Source organism: Rhinolophus sinicus, chromosome 6 (genome assembly GCF_057876585.1).
Source record: "Rhinolophus sinicus isolate RSI-liver-muscle chromosome 6, RSI-T2T, whole genome shotgun sequence".
NCBI lineage: Eukaryota > Metazoa > Chordata > Mammalia > Chiroptera > Rhinolophidae > Rhinolophus > Rhinolophus sinicus.
In genome coordinates, this window is record NC_142506.1 from 25,060,360 (window position 1) to 25,066,528 (window position 6,169).

The 6,169-nt window shown below is 37.8% G+C and overlaps 1 pseudogene; it reads right to left on the bottom strand.

The window, feature by feature from the left end:
- Positions 1–3,876: 3,876 nt before the first annotated feature.
- LOC109457587 (small integral membrane protein 19 pseudogene) lies at positions 3,877–5,615 on the bottom strand (annotated as a pseudogene).
- Positions 5,616–6,169: the final 554 nt, after the last annotated feature.

The following is a 6,169-nucleotide window of genomic DNA, read 5'->3' on the forward strand; positions in this document are numbered from 1 at the left end:
TTCTGGACTGTCTGTATTCAGGGATTCAACTGATACCATAAGATTCTCCCTCTCTCTCTCTCTCTCTCTCTGTCTCTCTGTCTCTCTCTCTCTCTCTCTCTCTCTCTCTCTCTCTCTCTCTCTCTCTCTGTCTCTCTCTCTCTGTCTCTCTCTCTCTCTCTCTCCGTCTCTCTCCCTTCAGGCAATTCTTCTTCATGTGGTATACTAGAGAGCTGATGCCACCCTCAGTCTCATATTCTGCCCACTTATCAAGTCCAGCGGTAAGAGATAGTTTTACTAACATTTATGGTGAAAAGCTAGGGAAGAATTGTCCTGACTGACATCACATGCTACGTGCCCAATGTTTTATCAGTCTCTTTGGCTAAAGAAAGAAATACACTGACGGGGCTTCATAACCATCATGACCATCCCTGTGATAGATGAATGGAGTGAGCAGGTTTTCTCAAACCCAGGACTATAGGAAACTGTGCTTCTTATACTTACATACGACTCAATGTACACAATCAGAAAGAATTCAGTCAATTCTCATTTACAATAACTATCTCTAAGTAAGTTTTATGATTCAGAGCTCTAGAATGAGAGTGGCCTGCAGAAGACAGGAGGCGTGACTTGGCAGGGAGACAGGCACCCAGGGCGTACTGGATACCTTCTCTGTGTAACAGGCAATGCCCTCTGTGCTACATGTGACCACACTTGTCTCCTTTTCAGTCTTTGAAACAACCCTGGGAGGTAGATGTTATTATTCCTTATTTTATGGTGGAGAAAGTAAATCGACCTTGGTCACAAGCTTGGACACACAAGAATCAGAGCCTAATTTTGATCCCAGATCCAATTCTGAAAACCACGTGCTTTTCAACACATGGCAATGTACTGAAAACCAAGTTTCTAATACTTGGAAAAGGTTGGTGCCCTGACAAAGTAAGCAGAGGTTTTCATTTTGTTTTACTTTCCGTCTTCCTTTCCTCTAAGAAACAAAAAAATGTGTTACCTGTTAGAGGTCAACTTTGAAACAGTGATCCATTCCCAGGATGTAGGCGCCTGGGTTCAAGGAAGGCCAGGAGGTCATCAGTATCGAAAGCAGCGAGAAAGGTGGGAAGGGCGTTTGGTGGTGTCCTTAGGATAGAAGGTTTCCTTTTCTACTACTATCATAATATTTTAAGGATGGAGATTTGGGGGGAGTTTTTCATTTCTATATGTAATTGACAAATTTATCATTTGTCATGAATTTTATATTAGTAAATTGGTGTGGAAAGTCAAACTGTATTACTCACTTACATAACAGCTATTTATTGAATTTTCACTATGGGCTAAGCATAGTAAAGAAACCTAAGGGTTTAAAATACCTAATGAAACAGTAACTGTATAAACCAGTGATGAGGCTAAATAAAGGAAAGTACACAAGAAAAGAGCAAAATTCAGCTAAATCAACAAAATCTCACACAGGCCACCTCGGGAATTTTGATGGCTCTCATCCTCCTAAATCTAGAGGACGAAATGTGTTATAGCCAAGTACAACTCTTGTTCTTCCGCCTACAAAATTACAGTAGACTTTGAACTTGTGGTTTCTGTCCAAGTGAAAACTTCCCATGACTATGTTCCTGACATTTCATTATATAAAAAGAAAAATCTAATTTCTGTACAGAAAAACACGGTTTCAAAATTAAACCTGGAAGAGTGAATAGTTCAAAACACACACTCTCTCAGTTACTTGTAAACCTTTAATGTCACTTCATCAGAGCCACTAAAGACCAAAGTCATTCATTTTTAGTTTTCCATTAAAAAAAAAAAAAAAGTATCTATATATAAAGATCCAAAAGCCCCAAAGGGAACTTGATGGACTTGCTGAATATGGAATAGAAATTTTCAGTATCCACAAATATTTATGCAGTGAAACCTGCAGTCATGAAATTCCTACAGGACTGAGTCCTGCATAAGTCCCAATGGCACACTTGTGTATCTATGTTCATGTTCCTGCTTACCTTTACATCTTACTCAGGTAACAACTCCTCTCTCTTTCAGCATCTAAATGCCTTGCCACTGTCATGCTGCTTTTTGCCTCATACTTACTCTTTTCGGCAAAAGTCTTTTTCACACTTTTAGACCTAGCGAACTAATACGCATACACTCTTCAAGATTTAACTCAAACAAAATTCACAGTACTGTTACCAACAGAAAAAATTCACCCATGTATCTGTTCTCCCAAAGTGTTTTTTAAATATTTTTTACATACCTCTATTATAGCTCCTTTATTACAATAATTTACATTAAATTTAATTGATTATGTATTTTGATCATTGTGGTTTGTATTTATTCATGTACACTACTTTTGTGACTTCCCCTAGTTTGATCCTTCTTTCCTCCCTCCCTCCCTCCTTTCCTTCTTTCCTTCCTTTCTTCTTTCTTCCCTTCCTTCCTTCTGTACAATATTTTTACAAACCATTTGAGATAGCCAGTTTTTGTAATTTGTCCAGACTGTGCCCCATGTCAGTGGCAGCAAGTAAACTGCTGCTGCCTCTGATTACATTCTCTGCTCATGGAAATACACAGTGGTTCTCCCGAGAGCAAACCGAAGTTCAGGAAGATTGTCTCCTTGCGGCTCTGCTACCCCAGCCTGTAATTGTAACTGCTTCCAATCCTTTTAGTTATACATCGCTTTTCATGCTTTGGCTAGGTGGTACAATCATTCATTTGTGAGTTAAGAAAGAAGTATGCCATTTGGTCAACAATTCACCTGGTATACTACATACAATTTTGAGTGATGAAATTAAATTTTAAAAGTAAATTCAATTTCCCTGAATGATTGCATCTGGTCTAAGTCTTTTCATTCAGAATTTATATTCTTTTCCTTTACAATTACAAAGGGAAAAGAAAATAATGCTGAAATATTAACTCTAACTCTTAAAATTAAGAATAGCTTTGCTTCAAACACTAATTCTTGGCCAGTTACATGGACAATGACCACGGCCACTACTTCCAACCAGCTTTTATTGAAATACATATGAAAAGTTAGGTTTAAACATTTCAATGTACAGTATGCAATTGTACAAGACATGAGTCTTCAGGGAAGCTTATTATGCTAAAAAAGCATAAGAAACCAGATAATTGCACTAACCATTGATAGTCCTATGACTAAAAAGGAAGTTGCTAACACCAGCACAGAGGTGCCCATTTATTCAGCAGCATGGCCCGTCTGTCCTAAAGAAGACTCTTGTGGTAGAAATAAAACTGTGGAATGTAAACAAATAAACAAACGAACTCCTAGGAACACAGTTAAGGGGAAAATATTCCAGTGGCAGAAAGCTTCCACAAAAAGCAGGTGGTATGCTTCATGATGCAGGAAAGACCGTCTGCTGTGCAAGTTCTGAAAACGGCGAATCGTTAATTCCATTAAAAGGTGGTAACAACTGCAATAAGAACACAAATTAGTCCATTATCCATATAATATTTATGACAGAATGCCATCTGAGAACAAATTATCCGAATGACCGGATTTTCATTTTCTAAATTTTGCCAAAATGTTCAAATCAAAGAGGCATAAGGCCCAGATCCTTGCTCCTATAGATGGGTTTTCATTTCTGACTGATCAAAGATCTTCACAAGGGAAAGTCACCATCTCTAGTTATAGTCTGTCTTCCTAGGTACGTGCAGATTCTGTTTTCAGTTCTCTTGAGCCACTTTTTATTTGTGTAAAAAAAGACTCAGAGATGCAATTTTAGAAAGCAAAACAAAACACACAAAATAATTGGGAAAAAGTCACAAGAAGAATGATTTTATGGTGACAGAAGTTTTAAAAAATGCTGTTCATGATTTAGTGGAATTAGGAGCTTGCTACCATGCTGTTTAACAATTACATATGTTGCTCATTTTTCTGAGATTTCATTCTGAGAGATGCACACTGTCAGCCTTGCTTTGTGGCTACTGACGGTCATACTTCCTTGAAATGGAATACATTTCCAGTTGCTGCCTTAAACGAATTTTGCTTATTGTGTCATGAAAGTTGGGCTCTGACAAAGTTTCTTCTGTAGGTAGGACACTGAAGATCCGCCTGATTTTCCTTTTATTCTTCTCGGTTTATGTGAAGAGGCCAAAGCTAATGAGTATCACTACCAAGTAAACATTGGTCACTTCTTTCCAGGTCTCACGAATGCTATATTCCGTAGAGCCATTGTCACCCATCACTCCGTAGTAACCCCTGGCGTGGTGGCTGCTGGCTCCAGAGGTGGCAGGCGACCAGGCTACTCCACTGGGGGCCCTTCCCCCAGAGTCGGGGTGGACTCCTAACTATATTTAATTATGCTATATTTTACTTAATTTAGGGTCATTATACTGCAGGTTTCTCAAGAGCCCTATTTTATTCACCTTGATATTTGCAAACCCTAAGAGTGCCTTGGTATCATAGCAGGTGCCCAATTAATAGTTGGTCAATTTATTAATTACTTTCCTGAACATCTATTACATACAAAATATTATTCTAGTCATTTAAGATAGAAAGAAACATAAATAGTGCTTCTGACTTCGGGAAGCTTGCAATCTGCTTGCAAATACGAGGTACAGAAAATATTATTAATAATAACAAAAACAACAGAAAATATTAATATAATACACACCATACGCCAAGGGCCATTTTAAGGGGCTTATATATATTAATTCATTTAGTCCTCATAATAGTACCTGTGAGGTAGATATAATTTTACCACTGAGGAAACTGACGCACAGAAAGAATAAGGCATCTGTCTAAGGTAAGTGGTAAAACTGGCACAAAATCCCAGGCAGTCTGGATTTAGAGTTACTTTCAACCTACATATTATGCTGTAAATGACCTAATAATACCCAAAATTAAACTTAATTCAATTTAATTAAAAGACTTAAAATAACTATATTCTATTACTAGCACATACAGACTATCTACACAAAAATATTCTAAAATTTTAATTCACTTTGAACTCAAAATTTTTCTTTAATTCCATACTTCCTCTCAAATACCATTAAACCCTGTAGGAACTAACAGCTCTTCTTAGGGCCCCCTGAAGAGAAGAGGAACACATTGTCCCAACTGTCACCCATTTCAACCACTGCAGCTCTGCTTCTATTTCTTCTCTGTACTGAGGCTCCGTGTAGGATTCTGTCCTCTAGTAAAATGAAAGTACTTTGAAAATCACTGTTACATATGTAAACATATCACATAGAAACAGAAAATAAAGTAGCATGTACTTTCTGAGATCACGTACCTCCCTTCTTTTTCCTTCTCCCCACATCAACATCACCAACCTCCAGAGTCCCTGTCAACCTTCTGTGTAGGGAACCTAACCCTTCCCTGAACCAGATAGAAGACGCTCCCAAACCCTGCCTTTATAAATACCTGTGTCCTGGACTTTTCAGCCCATCTCCTCCCCTTGCCCTGGTCAGCACTAGTTGCAAATCTGTACTTGATTGCCTCATTTCATGTCTACTAGTCTTCATTTAAACTTGGATTTGATGCTAAGCACACACTTCCTCCAGCACTCACTTTTCCGGTCTTGCTTCCTAACTTTCATTCCAGGTAAAACTCCTGCTCTGGCCCCAGACGTCACACTGGTGCCGTCCAGATTACCAGTATTCAGTAGAAAATCAGACATCTACAGGGCCTTGATTGGACCTATGGCATTAACTTATCACAGAAGCCCCTTTTATTAAGGGGAGTACTTTGAAGGTGACTGCAGTGATATTCAGCAATGAGGTATGTAGCACTTTCTCTAGGATGAGTTCGCGAACTTAATTGTTCAACTTCGTACACTTAAAATTTATGTGAAATAATACTGAATGTCTAAATGAATAAATAAAGTGTAAAAATAAATGAATGAATAAATAATAAATAAATAGTTTAAAAATTTGATTTTTCTGACCTGCCACCTCTTCCAATCTCATGTAATAAACAAATATATCGTTGCCCACCTCTTTTATTTCATCATTATTTTTCGTTATAGTATCTTAAATATAAGGCGATATCTGTACGTGGTACTCTTCTCAACTCCAGAAACCGTAACACATGGGCTTTAATATAGGGGCACATAAACTATAATATAGCCAGGAATTAGAAAAATCTCATCAACATGATCTTCAAACCCTTATATAAGATTAAAAAACAAAGTGTCATAATAATAGGCCTACACAGTTATCATAAGTAGCATCA